The sequence below is a fragment of the Delphinus delphis genome, chromosome 10, assembly GCF_949987515.2.
Source record: "Delphinus delphis chromosome 10, mDelDel1.2, whole genome shotgun sequence".
In the NCBI taxonomy this organism is placed as follows: Eukaryota; Metazoa; Chordata; class Mammalia; order Artiodactyla; family Delphinidae; genus Delphinus; species Delphinus delphis.
Window position 1 is genome coordinate 22,850,801 of NC_082692.2, and position 12,565 is coordinate 22,863,365.

A 12,565-nucleotide genomic window follows, 5' to 3' on the forward strand; every position below is an offset into this window, starting at 1 on the left:
GTCCTGGGCCTTCCTCACTGCACACCGCCCTCCAGCTGTGCAGCCCAGACACACCCAGCTGAGGCTCCTGCTTGGTTTGAAGGTCATCCAGAGTTGAATACCAGCCCAGAATTTCAGCTTCCTGTCCAGGAAAACAAGGTACATAATTTTTTTTTTAATTTTAAACTATTAGAATTTCGGATTTCCATTTTCATTTGCTTACTTTCTAATTGTTCCATTGTTTGGAAGACAGAAATTTTCAGTCCCTGCCTCTGTTAAGTCTTTATTTTTTTTCTTCTTTTTTAAAATGGAGATATAATTTATGTATAGTGAAATGTTCAAATCCTTTTTTTGTTTTTTTTGGTTTTTTTTGCGGTACGCGGGCCTCTCACTGTTGTGGCCTCTCCCGTTGCGGAGCACAGGCTCCGGACGCGCAGGCTCAGCGGCCATGGCCCACGGGCCCAGCCGCTCCGCGGCATGTGGGATCTTCCCGGACCGGGGCACGAACCCGCGTCCCCTGCATCGGCAGGCGGACTCTCAACCACTGCACCACCAGGGAAGCCCTCAAATCCTTTTTTAAAAATTTATTTATTTTTGGCTGCGTTGGGTCTTCATTGCTACGCATGGGCTTTCTCTAGTTATGGTGAGTAGGGGCTATTCTTCGTTGCGGTGCGCGGGCTTCTCACTGCGGTGGCTTCTCTTATTGCGGAGCATGGGCTCTAGGTGTGCAGGCTTCAGTAGTTGTGGCACGCAGGCTCAGTAGTTGTGGCTTGCAGGCTCTAGAGCTCAGCCTCAGTAGTTGCGGCACACGGGCTCAGTTGCTCTGCAGCATGTGGGATCTTCCCGGAACAGGGCTCGAACCCATGTCCCCTGCATTGGCAGGCGGATTCTTAACCACTGTGCAACCAGGGAAGCCCAAGTCTCTATTTTTAAAAAAATATTTATTTATTTATTTATCCATTTGGTTACGCTGGGTCTTAGTTGCAGGAGGTGGGCTCCTCAGTTGTGGCTCACTGGCTCCTCACTTGCGGTAGGCAGGCGCCTTAGTTGCAGCTCGCCAGCTCCTTATTTGTGGCATGCGAACTCTTAGTTGCTGCATGCATGTGGGAATCTAGTTCCCGGACCAGGGACTGAACCCCGGGCCCCCTGCATTGGGAGTGTGGAGTCTTAACCACTGTGCCACCAGGGAAGCCCCCTCTTTTCTTTTTAAAATTAATTAATTAATTAATTTATCTTCGGCTGTGTTGGGTCTTCGTTGCTGTGCACGGGCTTTCTCTAGTTGCGGCGAGCGGGGGCTACTCTTCGTTGCAGTGCGTGGGGTCCTCATTGTGGTGGCTTCTCTTTGTTGCGGAGGATGGCCTCTAGGCACATGGGCTTCAGTAGTTGTGGCTCATGGGCTCTAGAGCCCAGGCTCAGTAGTTGTGGCGCACGGGCTTAGTTGCTCCGTGGCACGTGGGATCTTCCTGGACCAGGGCTCGAACCCGTGTTCTTAACCACTGCACCACCAGGGAAGTCCCTCATGTGATTCTTTTATCAAGTGAGAGATTCTTTCACAGTTTGAAAAATTTCACTCTGTTTGTATGTAGAATGTTTTGGAACTCATGTTATGACGTCAGTTCAATAAATTAAATGGCTGATTCCATGATGGGGAGGATAGATCTCTGCAGAAAAGTTTCTTCCTCCACCTCCCACCTCCAACCCCTACTCCTCAGACCAGGGTTTTCATGAAGCACAAGCCTCACTCCAGGTAGGAGCCCTGCTGAGGCTGGAGGAAAGCCTCCAGAAGGTGACTAATACACTGCATTTGGCCCCTGGTTGTGGGCAGTGGCAAGTGGACAGGCAAAGTTTGAAGGCTATTTTCCAGAGACATGATGTGAACTTCAAGCCTCAGCTGACGGTCACGTGGTTGTGTGGTGGTGGCAGACTATTTATTTCATGAATGGAAGGACTCAGGCAGTGCAGAGGATGACATGGGCCATGTTGTCTGTATCACTATTGCCCTCGGGTCAGGGGGCAGGTCATTATGAAGCCCTTGCCAGTGGGTTCCCTGGAGTCTAGGTGAGAGACACATGAGATGTCCCACACCCATGGATGTGTCATAGATGGGAGTATAGTTTACAGCATGATGCTTAAAATTATCGAAAATATCACTTTTGACACCCTAAATGGGACACAGTGGTCTGTTTCAGGAGCACAGTGGCAGAATTTAGCACTTGTGTGAGCCTCCTTTGATTAAAACATTATCAGCCCCCTCCCACCCCGACCTCTGATCACCCCCCCCACACACACACACAGGGTGGTTCTGGGTCCTAGGCAGGCATTAAGAGTCTGCTGTTTGTAGTCAGCTTAGCTCCACCCATGGCTGAAGAGCTGTGAAGTTCACGGTGGAAGATCTCCAAGAGGGCGGTCTTTGCTGCCCCTGTGATTCAGCGGGCATGATAAGTTAACCAGCCATCTACCAGTTCTGGTTTCCTAGTATGTATATGATTTAGAATTAGAAGCACATAAAAAATAGCCTTATTACTGGGACCTCTGCCTCTAATTCCACTTTGCCTTCATATAATTCTTTATAGCATTATGCAAATCTAATCATGCCCAGACTCAATTTTTAAAAACACTTTCCAGAACCTACTGGATAAGACCCAAACCCCTCGGCATGGCAGGCAAGTCCCTTCAAGAAAGCCTGTCCAATCTCATGAAAGCATTTTGTAGAGGACACTTTTGGCATCACAAAACGGCCATCCCTACTTCCTTGCTGGCAAAGCTTTTGAAATTTTATTTATTTATTGTTTCAGTGCTGCCCTCCCATATATTCAGAGAAGACGGTCCCTTCACGGCCGAAAGAGATATATTACTATGATTGCTTTAAATCAGCCACACCATTTCCATTCCTTTTCCCATGATGGATTTAGGAGTGGGGCTCTGGGCCCAGTGAGACATGGGGGGGGTGTTAGTGGGGAGTCGGCGGGGGTACTTCTGGGAAAAGCTTTCTACCTCTGTACATTGCTGTGGAGGATGTGGGATGTGGTGTCTGCAGCTGAGGCAGCCAACCAAAGTCTATGAGACTTTGAGTCCTGACACACTGAGGATGGGAGAGCAGAAAGTTGGAAAGAAGCTGGTCCCTGATGACATCATAAAGCCACCAAATTAACCAAGAACCTTTCTTTCCCAGGAAACTTCTTCACCCAGAACTTTTTTTTTTCCTTCTGTTTTTTTTTTTCATTTGTTTGTTTAAGCCTTTTCTGGTACTTGCAGCCACAAGCATTCTCACTGATAAACCTGCCCAACATCATCTTTTATAATTCACCTTTCCTTCTACTTAAATCCTGCGGAGGTCTCTCTCACACCTTCACATTCTACACACTCTCACCTCAGTTTTTGGTTCTGTCATGTAAATTCTTCTTGGAGTTTTCCCCAGGTGCTGCCCTATGACCGCTTCACTTTGTGACCCCTCCTTCCCTCCCTCAGTCTCAGCAGCCCCGAGGTCCCCAGCTCTAACTTCCTTGCGCTGGATCTTTGGGGGAGGGTGGGGATTTGGACTTTAACAGAGATTCCAACACTACAGGTTTCCTTTGGAGACTCCTGAAGGCCCAGGTCGAGTTTAGCCCTGCACTGAGGGCTAGAACTTGAGTAACGTATGGACCCTTTTGGAAGACATACAATTCTCATGGACTTGACCTAAATTATTTTTATAACAAATGTGTGCAAACACAGCTAACTATGAACTCTTCGTGCTTCAGTACTTAAGCAGTCATAAACCCAAAACAAAGTTGCAATAAGTACAAAGAAAAGTGGAAAGACAATTTAAACTAAAAGTAATTTGATGTGATGAATAGTGTCATTTTTTCTGAAATGAAGTTGGTGCTGGCAACGTGAACACATAATACCTAACTGGCTCTTTTGAAGTTGACACAGTATTCCACTGTGTGCCCAGCATGATTCAGTTCTCCCCCTACTTGTGTCTGTTCAAATAATCAAGAAATCTTTGTCAGTACGTGTCCCCTGGACTTCACTTGGTACGAACGCAAGCCAGACAATTAAAGAAGTGCTAACTTGACCACAAGTAGGTAAACACACAACACAAATGCAGGCACTCACATGCAGGTCCCTAGATCAGTTACACAGGATCCAGAACATGCTTAAAATACTTTCCAAAAAATTACCAATGAAACAAAAACATGGAATTTAATAACTTTCACAGAGCATTCATGGAACCTCAGTTTGAGAAACACTATCCTAGCACTGACCTTGACTTCTGGTGTGACCTTGGGCGAACTGTTAGCCATCGTTCAATCTCTGTACATTGTGTACAAACAAGAATAATTTGGACCACTACTATTCTTGGGAGATGAAGGAAGTTAGAGGAGTTAAGGACAATGTCCCAAGATCTTCAAGGACTTTAAAGGAAGGGGTGAGGATTTATGACAGATCCCTAGAGTTGGACAAATAACGATAGCTCAGACACTCCAGTCCAGCTTTGACTTTGGAGTCAGAAGGACTTGTGTTTGAACTCCAGATCTGCCAATTGCTGTGTATGTGTCTGTGGGCAAGTTACTTGATTTCTCTGACCCTCAGTTTCTGCCCCTGTAAAAGTGGAAGTATCTCAAAATACTGCTGCCAGAGCTGCAGTGAGGGCCAAATGCGATGACTTGGGCAAGTGCTGAGGGCAGAGCCTGGCACCTAGCAAGGCTCAGTAATCAGCAGCCTTTACCAGGAAGAGGCCAAAGGTTGCTGAGAATGCCACAGGCTTTGGCAAAGAATGATAGAAAAGAGAAAGTGAAGATTCTAAGATTCTGTCCATAAATAACAGTATTTCTGTTATGTGACTGTCAGCGTATTTCACACTAATGAGCCCCGCAGCTACCCTAAGCTTCCGCTCAGCCTTTCTCTTTTCTCCCTCCCTGGCTGCCTCTCCAGAGCTCTGCCCGCCCCGGTTCCACGTCCAGGCTTGAAGCTCCTTCCCTCCAGGTTTTCACTTTCTCCAGTAATTATCGTAGTGTTGGTCACCTGTGCAGCGAGCGCCCCCCAGTGGTCTTTCTGTTCATTACAGGGACCGTGGGGCCTACAAAAGACTGAAGAAAGGCGCGGTTTCCAAGGGGGCAGGACTCAAGAGGCTCAGGCCTTTGCCTAGTCCAGCCACTCAGGAAGCCGTTCTGGATCTCCCTCCTAGCCCCCGCCCCCTTTCGGAAGAGAGAGGCGGATAGAAGTCCTGGGTGGAAAGCAGTAACTTGCCACAAATCTAAGGCAAGTTACAACCTCTCCGGGCCTGATTCCCTCTTTTTTTTTTTTTTTTTTTTTTTTGCGGTACGCGGGCCTCTCACTGTTGTGGCCTCTCCCGTTGCGGAGCACAGGCTCCGGACGCGCAGGCTCTGCGGCCATGGCTCACGGGCCCAGCCGCTCCGCGGCATATGGGATCTTCCTGGACCGGGGCACGAACCCGTGTCCCCTGCATCGGCAGGCGGACTCTCAACCACTGCGCCACCAGGGAAGCCCCTGATTCCCTTTTTAAGAAGAGCCCTGCCCCATCCACCTCAGAGGCCCCAAGGAAACAACCAAATGATAGGTGAAAACACCGGGAGAGAACCGAGCATGTGCTTTTCTGTAGGATCTCACCATTTCATCACGGCTTTGCTGGTTGGAGGGCGGGGGCGGGGGGGAAAACCCCGGGCGGATGTGGACGAGATAAAGGGGGAATGAACTCCTCCCTCCTCAGCCATTGCTCTGCACTGTGTATCCAACGTGCTGCTGCCAGAAACCACTTTTAAAATAACACCCATCTAATCATGCGTTTCCCAGCTCAAAGGCCCAAGGCCCTTCCTCCTCACCTTCAGAATAAATGAAACTACTAATGAGATTACCCCACCTCACTCTGCCTCTCTGGGGTTAACACATACAGGCTCTGTTTTCCAGCCACAGCTGCGTTTTCACATAACCATGTTTACGGCTCCCTGCTATTAGCCAGGAATGGCCTTGCTTCCTTTCTGCAAATCTTTGTCTGACTTAAAACCCAGTTCCAGCTCCAACTCTTCCATGATGCTGTCCTTGATCTTGCCTCGCCCCCACTCAGGAGGACCTGGCCTGCCCCTCCTCTGGGTTCCCACAGCCTCTTCCAGCTCTGACTATAGTATGGGTAAGGCTGTCTTCTCTGATTATATACATATACAAACACATATACACATACACATGTGTATTTATACATATACATATATACATACATATTTATACACACATATACATATACATGCCTTGCTCCCCCTCTAGACTGTAAATGCCCAGAGTGGGTTGTGTTCCTGTATGTATCCTTCATAGCTCTTACTGTCAGAACCCTGCCCTGCACAAACCCTTCATAACTGTGGAATGAATTGGGACATGGAACTCAGGGACCCAAGTGACACATGAGAAAGCCACAGATGGAGATCATGTTAGTGGGGTTTGGATGGTTGTTTCCATCAATGGGGCCTGTATGCCATCTCACATTATCATCCCAACAGACCCCCGGGGGTCTATTAGCGCCATCTTTTGGTACTTTGCTTCCTCTCATGTGAGGCCTCGTTACTGCTCCCTCCTGGCCCTACCTTCTCCAAGCCTAATCAGTCCCCTTTGGCTTTGGGAAGCATATTTTCCAAATCAAGAATTGGAGTACATTGTCTGACAATGATATTTGTACTTCAGAGGTGACAGGTCAGAATATGTTTGAATTGGGATTGTTCTGGAAAACTGAGGGTGCCTTTTGGTCTTGGGTACTTCCTATGCTTTGGTACAACTTGCGGGGGGCGGGGCCACTCACCAACTAGGAAACCGGTATTCTGGTTCTCCCCGGAGTGCAAAACCCTGACGGAAGAAATGAATTGTTAAGGACGCAGAAGGAGACCTCTTAAGGACCACTGTTAATCTCTTCTCCCACCTCCTGTCTGTTTGTCCCTCTTGCCTGGATTCTCCCCCTCAGCAGGACCTAATGCCTGCTGCCTAAGCTCTCAGCCACAGCCAGCCGCTGCTGCTTTCTCCCGCGCTGCTTCCCTTCATCTCCCTTTGTCTAGGGTCTTTGTCTGCGGTCTCCCTGCGGTTCACAGTCCTCCGCCTCCCCTCCCTTTCTCCCTGGCCTTGCTGCTCCCTCCCTCTCTGCGGGGGCCGGGAGGCTCGGCGAGGGGAGCGGGCTGGGTTGCCATGGTCACGTCGAAGCCCGCCGCAGCTGGCCAGGGCAGCTGCTCCCGGGGCTCCGGATGGGCGGACAAAGCCAGGCGGCCTTGGCAGCCCCAGAGCCGGAACCCTAAAGGCCTGAGACTGGGGGGACTGGGTCCCAGGATAACCCTGAGCTGGAGGTGAGAGGGAGAAAGCGAGAGCGGGAACAGGGAGGGCAGGAGTGGGGAGTGGAGTTGGGCCCTCCCCTCTTGGGGAGGGACCGGGCGGTCCAGGCTGGAGGTGTGGTGGGAGGAGGGGAGTGTACCTGAGCCAGAGGGGTGGGGAGGAGGGAAAGGATGGGGAATAGAGTTGGGGGCCGTGGTGTGGCAGATGGGCCGAGGACTAGGATGTATCCAAGTAACCAACCAAGAGGTCTGGGGCCTCTGTGTCCTGCCTTCAGAAGCAGGTTTGCTTCAATCTCTGGAGTTGGGGCCTCTGTCTCCCCTGGTCTGTCCCTCCCCTTCTCAGCCCTAACTCTTCTCTTCTCCCCAGTCCCTTCGTTTCAATCCCCGTGCCTCCGTCTTCCTCTTCTCCCATCTCTGGGTTTCATTCCAACCGCTTCTTCTCCCCTTTGTCCTTGTTTGGCATCCCCTTGAGGCCCTTCTCTTTCCTGCCCTCCTCTCTGAGTGTCCCCCCACCCTTTCCCCATCGTCTCCACTCCAGTTCACTTGCTCACCCAGCCCTTTTCCCCAAACTCCACACTTCCCACCTTTTGCCGTGTGCCCTCTCATCCCTTTCCTCTGTCTGATCCCCAGTACCCCTCTGCCTCAGCCTCAGTTTATCTCCTGCCTCTCTGAGTTCCATCACCATGGCCCCATCTCTTTCCATCCCCCAGGCTGCCCACAGCTGAGCTCTGCCTCGTCTTCCTCCCTGTGCTGTATCATCTCTTCCTCCTCCTGCTCCTGGGCCTCAGTTTCCCGTGTGGACTTGGTGGTATCAAGGCCCAACTCACACCCGGGGCCTTGTCCACCCCCTCACTCTGCCCCCCACCCCCCAGTGGATTCTCACTCTCCCCAGCTGCTGACTCAGAGGCAGCTGCATCTCCCAGGAAGGGGACAGCAGCTTGTGTGGGGGACCCATCTGGCCCATCCTCTCTCTCACTGGTCCTGCTGGGCTTCCCTGTAGTGGCCCAGTAGTCTGCAGGCTAGATGCTGCTCTCTTCTACATGCCTCTCCTCACATTTTTTCAGCTGTTCCTCCTCCTCTTTCCTGGGCAGCAGAAGGCCATTGGCTTGAAGGGGAGGGAAGCCCTGAATTGGAAGACACGGATGGGGGAGGGGTAGAGGGTCCTTTGGGGGCTCAGGAGGACATGGGGGCCTCTGGAGCTGTGAGTGATTCAGGAGATGTGGGATGGGCTCTGGGGACCACGGATGGGTGGCTGGATACACTAGGTCTTTGGTACTACTCTGGGGGCCCCTGAATGGCTGGGATTTCCCTCTCTGGCCCCTGAGAGTCTCGGCTCAGAGCCTGGCATTCCAGCCGGCTCCAGCCCCCTTTCCGCTGTCACTTGACTCCACAGGGCCCCAGCCCTGCATCCCTCCCACTCCTCCAGCTCTGGGCTGGGTTGAGGTGGGCATCACCGACTAGGAATTTCTCCTGGGGGAGAAGAGGGAGCAAGGGTTTCAGGAGTCTATGGTTTCTTATACTCTCCGCAGTCGACCCCTCTGTCTGGCACCGCCATGCCACCTGGCCGGGGTCAGCGTGGGCCTGGGCTGTGGAATGTCCCACTGGGGTGTGAGGGGCTGTTCCTCCTTCCCTGAGGGGTCTGGCTGCAGCTCAGCCGGGCCGCCTGCCCGGGGCTTCCCGGGAGCACAGCCCCTGGAAGGAGGGGCTGAGAGTCCGCCCAGGTGAGGTTACTTGGGAAACCTTGGCCCCACCCCCGGCCTGGCTCCACCCCCGACCCAGCCTCTCCGGGCCCAGCTTCCCCAGCTGCCCTCTCCGGAGGGGTAGGTGCACCGGGGGAACCCTGGGGATTTGGTGGGAGGGGACGGTGGGAAGAGGCAATTCTCAGGGTGGCCATGGGGCTGTCTGTTAGTGAGTCCCTTAGCAGTTGGGGCGCCCTAGGGTTTGTGTGTTGACCCGTGAGTTGGAGTACGTGCCCATATGTGCCTTGGCCTCTCCTAAGGGCCAGCCTCTTCCTGGCAGTGCTTTTGTGTACTTGTCTGGGACTTCGTGTTTCTTTCTTGGGACTGTTGTCTGGGACTGCACGTAGGGTGAGTTTATATCTATCTACTGTGAGGTGCAATGGGGCAGAGATCTGCAGTGGCGTGAGACCTTACCCTGCAGGTGATTGGTAGGTGTGGGGTGTGGAGAGAGGTGGTGGGGCCCCAGGTAGCGCTGAGCGGGGTGGCACAGTTCCCACCACAGCCCTTCTGTCCTGCCCACCTCAGCCAGCAGCTCTCCCGCTCTCTTTCTCTCACATTGGGTTTGTACCTAGTCTCTCTGCACCCAACTTCTCTGGGTCTCGTGTACTGTTACTTTTTGTCTGTGCGTGATTTTCTCTTTGCCCCCCTCTCCTCCTCCTCATCCCCACCACTCACCTTGTCCGGGCCTATCTTTGCCAGCGGTCAGAACCTCCGACCCCACTAGGGCAGAGCTGGCTGCCCTGAAGAGAACTCCCGGGCTTTGAGCAGGGAGCCCAGGGGAACCAGGACCTCGGAGTCTGGACCCCAGGGTCCTTGAGAGGACTGGGGAGGGCCTTGTGGAATTATGGGGAGGAACTGGAGGTGGACGTAGAGAGAGGGGTCTGTTCCTACGGCTGGGTTGGGGTGTAGAGGACCAGAGGCTCAGAGGGTGCCAGAGAGAAGCAAGGTTGGCGGTGTGAAGAGAGTAGGTCTAGGAGGCCGGGTTGGACAGGTGAGCCCTGCTCCCTTCCCCCATTCAAACTCCTGCTGCCGGACCGGGCGCCGGGCCTGTGGGAACGTGCTCCTTCCCTGTGCCCTGGGGCTGCTCCCCTTCACCTCCCTCTCCAGGAACTGAGCCCAGAAAAGGGGGAGTAGGGAGGCGGGCCATCCCCTCGTGGGGCCTGGGAGTGGGGGAGGCCCTGAGCGGTTAGCCGCTGGCCCCCTGCTTGGGCCGTTCTTCTTTGTGGGGATCCTGGGGGGGGGGTGGGCCGTGGGCGGGTGGAGGGGGATGGGCACGCAGCGCCGAGCCCGCGGCGGGGACTGAGGCACGGTTACCTGGGGGAGGCCGGGGCGCGCGGGGGAATGCGGGGTGGCGGGGCAGAGAGGAGCGCGGGGCCGGGAGGGCGGCGCCGGGCGTGGGAGCGGCGGGGCCGGTTCAGCCCGGGAGGGGGAAGGGAGGGCAGCGGCCCGAGCGCCCGGCGAGCGGGCGGAGGGGGGAGCAGGGAGGGGGAGGCGGCGCCTGGGTCCGAGCCGCCCCAGCCCTGGCTCCTCTCCCCGGAACAGGCCCCCGACAGCTGCTCTCGGGAGCCGCCTCCCGACACCCGAGCCCCGCCGGCGCCTCCCGCTCCCGGCTCTTGGCTCCCTCCGCCTCTCCCTCCCCGCGCCCCGCCGCCACCAAGGAGGCCCCGCTTCGGGGTCGGACGCCGGGGTCTGCCGTGAAGAGCGATGAGAGGTCAGAAGAGCGGCGGGAGGACCCCTGCGGACGGAGGGTCGGGGGCGGCGGCCTGGGGCTCCGGGGACGCGCGGTGGCCGAAGGATGAGGGCCTGGCCGGGAGGCAAGATGTTCCCGGACTGGACTTAGTTGTCCAGCGCCGCTAAGTCTGTCCCTGCCCGCCTCCACAGTGCTCTGGTTTACTGTCTAAAAATGGGGGGTGGGGAACCCCCTGACCTCTGAGAAAGTGTGTTCCAGCCTTGAGGAAGGACCCCCTTTACCCAGTATGGAGGAACTGAACCCCAGGAAGACAGGTGCTCATATGTGGTCCTACTGAATCATCTCCCGGCCTCCTGGAGAAGTGGGCCTGTCCTCCTACTTGGCCAGTCTCTGCGGGCATCTACGAACTGTTAAGCCTCCATCCAGCCAGCTCCCAGTTGGGCAGCCTGGCCTCAGCCCAGCAGAGAGAGGGCCTGACACCATAACCTGTCAGTGACAGTCGTTCATCCACGGTTGGATGGTCAGTTAGTTCTGCCAGGAGTTACTGTCATTGCCCAGGGAGCACCATCCTCAGTGACCCTCCCCCAATCCCTTCTCTCCAGCCTTCACCCTACAGGTCCCCTGCTGGCTGGACATTCCTTTCCAGCACCTCTACCCCCAGCCAGAGTCTGGTGCTCAGACTCACTGTTGCTGAGGGTACATAGTGTGTCCAGAATTGAGTGGTACAGTGGAGATGAAAGCTGAGCATATGGGAAAATAGAGAAATGACTTTTTTTTTGGTCACTCCAGCCACCCAAGTTTCCTTCTGTTCCCCACTCTCTTGACTTCCCTCTGGCTTGGTCACCTTGACTATTAGGGGTGGGCCCCAGTTCTCTTGGGATCCTGTGCCTGAGGACCTGAGTGTGTGTCTCACACTGTCCTCTGTAGGAGCATGTTTGTCATTTCATGTTCACAGGTGTCTGAAGGTGACTATTAACTAAGTGATGGGATTGAACTTGAAAGAATGCCGAGGTGTGGATGGAGGTGATGTGTGCTTGAGTGTCCGTCCGTGTTTGCCTTGGCTGGGGAGTCTGTGTGTGTAATGGATTTATGAGGATGTCACATGTGTCTGTCTCTGAAAGTCTGTAAGACAGTTGTGTGTGTGTGCGTGCACATGTGTACAGAGCTGTGTGAGTGTTGTCTGGGGTGAGGGTTGGGGGTTGGGAGAAGAGAGCGAAGGGCTTGTGGCAGAGTGTTCCAGCCCCTGGCTTCCAGCCTCCTGCTGCACCCTGGGGCGGCACATGGGGGGCCTGATTGACTGATTGATTGTAGTGGGGTTGGGGTAGGTCTTCTGGGCCTGTCCTTGGTGTTTGTGACCCAGTGGAGAGAAATGGGGTGACAGGGTGTCAGCGAACAGATTGCCCCAGACGTCTCTCTGTGTGTTTCTCTGCTTGGCTCTGTGCCCTGCGCTTCGAAGCCCGCTCTGTTTACCTCTTGCTTTGTGTTTCTCACCCTGTCTCCCCCTGCCTTCTATCTTCTGCCTGTCTTTGTATGTCTGCCCCGGGCTCCTCTTGCTTGCTCCGTCTGGCTCTGATGACTCATCTGGGATAGGCATGAAGGTTACCCAGGGGAACAAGGGCCCTGCTGTTCCCGAGAGAGGTGGGGGTGGAGAGCAGCACCCAGGAATTCCAGGCCGGCTGCCTGGGGCTCCGGCAGCTTGCTCCCCTGTGCCAGCTCCCAGACCCCCAAGGGACCAGGCGTGATGCTTCCGGTTCCAGCTCTCCTTTGATACCTGGGTCCCCCATAACTCAGTCAGCCCCCTCAGCTGCTGCTTTGGAGCTGTGGGGTCTCAGCTGCCTCTTACATTCCTGCCC

General features: G+C 54.3%; 1 protein-coding gene across 12 annotated transcripts in view; it reads left to right on the forward strand.

Moving 5' to 3' along the window:
• Positions 1-12,565, forward strand: part of DDR1 (discoidin domain receptor tyrosine kinase 1) — a 24,837-nt gene continuing 12,272 nt past the window's right edge. For 3 of the 12 annotated variants that reach the window (XM_069541110.1, XM_060023339.2, XM_060023347.2), the window contains exon 1: positions 10,458-10,733. The gene's annotated coding sequence lies outside the window, so the exon portion shown is untranslated. The other 9 variants (XM_069541103.1, XM_060023350.2, XM_069541108.1 and 6 more) reach the window with 9 other exon arrangements.